This window comes from Caretta caretta, chromosome 1, assembly GCF_965140235.1.
Source record: "Caretta caretta isolate rCarCar2 chromosome 1, rCarCar1.hap1, whole genome shotgun sequence".
Lineage (NCBI taxonomy): Eukaryota > Metazoa > Chordata > Testudines > Cheloniidae > Caretta > Caretta caretta.
The window spans coordinates 123,756,337-123,758,207 of NC_134206.1; positions in this window are offsets into that span (position 1 = coordinate 123,756,337).

Genomic DNA, 1,871 nt, shown 5'->3' on the forward strand with positions numbered 1-1,871 from the left:
TGCCATGTACATTGGTCAAACTGGACAGTCTCTACGTAAAAGAATAAATGGACACAAATCAGATGTCAAGAATTATAACATTCATAAACCAGTCGGAGAACACTTCAATCTCTCTAGTCATGCGATTACAGACATGAAAGTTGCTATATTACAACAAAAAAACTTCAAATCCAGACTCCAGCGAGAAACTGTTGAATTGGAATTCATTTGCAAATTGGATACAATTAACTTAGGCTTGAATAGAGACTGGGAGTGGCTAAGTCATTATGCAAGGTAACCTATTTCCCCTTGTTTTTTCCTACCCCCCATCCCCAGACGTTCTTGTTCAACCCTGGATTTGTGCTGGAAATGGCCCAACTTGATTATCATACACATTGTAAGGAGAGTGATCACTTTAGATAAGCTATTACCAGCAGGACAGTGGGGTGGGAGGAGGTATTTTTTCATGCTTTGTGTGTATATAAAAAGATCTTCTACACTTTCCACAGTATGCATCCGATGAAGTGAGCTGTAGCTCACGAAAGCTCATGCTCAAATAAATTGGTTAGTCTCTAAGGTGCCACAAGTACTCCTTTTCTTCATCCTGCCTACTAAGACAATTTTAACCTAGAAGTCTAGCTATTTCATTGAATTTTTATACAGCTTTGCATTTTGTGATGTGATTTCTTGCAGTGTACCAATCTCTTTTAAAATAAATGTCACATTAATTGAAAAAATACTGTTACTGGTTTATTAAAATGTGCAGATTGCTATTGTTATGTGAATGGAGAAACAAAAAACAAAGGCATTGTGTATACTCAAGAGTAACCCCAGCACTCATTGGCCAACAACTGTTGTAACTGCCAGTGAGTTGACCTCTAAAGGTGATTTCTATGGTTCTTTACCCTGGTCAGATGAGATGGTGTCAGAAGTTACTATTATTTGTATTACTGTAACACCTTCCATTAAAAGCAAATGTCAGACTTCAGCCTGCTACAAGATTGTCAATTTGAAAGGTCAGGGAAGGCCCTGAACAGGAGCACATCAACAACATTACAGGGAGAGTGATTTTCTATGTAGTTTTCCCTTCCTTTCAAAAAGGTGCAAGACACTGAAAAGTTTTAGGATGAGAAAGCAAATTGAATTTAACACAAAAATAAATGATTCTACACTGCTTACATTAGACTGGATCTGGGTGGAAGTGAGGAAGAGGGTTTATTGGAGCAGGACACATAATTCTGAGACTCCCACTGCATAAGTCAGGCTTCCAGGGTGCACCAATGTGTCATGACACTGGCCTCAAAATTACAGTGTGCAAACAAAACTTTAACATCCTTAATTCTAGTCAAGCATTTTATGCCAACCTTCTGTGAAGGAGGAGGGGGACACACTGTCTTTTTTTAACAGGGGAGTAGTGTTCAGATGCTCAGGCCATTAACACCAACCTAAGAGTATAGATGCAGATTTGAATTGATGACAGTGTTGTAGCAGTGGTGGTCCCAGGATATAAAGACACAAGGTGGGTGAGGTAATATTTTATACTGGACCAACTTCGGGTGGTGAAAAAGAACAAATTTTGGAGCTACCCAGAGCTCTTCTTTCAGACCCAAAGAGCTTCCTGCAGCTCCAGAGCTGGTCTCCGGCACCAACAGAAGCGGGTCCAGGACACCGCTACGTCATGAGGTTTGGCGGCGGCACCGCACCATGACGTCGCGACGCTGCGCCACATTCCAGCGCTGTGTGACGCCATGACATGAGCATAGGCTGCAAGCATGATGTCATAATGCTACTCCGCCGTGGGGCCGCGGCGCAGTGCGGCGCCAGGGTCCTAGCGCGTTTGCGGACCGGACGTGCGGGCCGCCGCCTCAGGGAGAGCGGCTACCAGGGGGCAT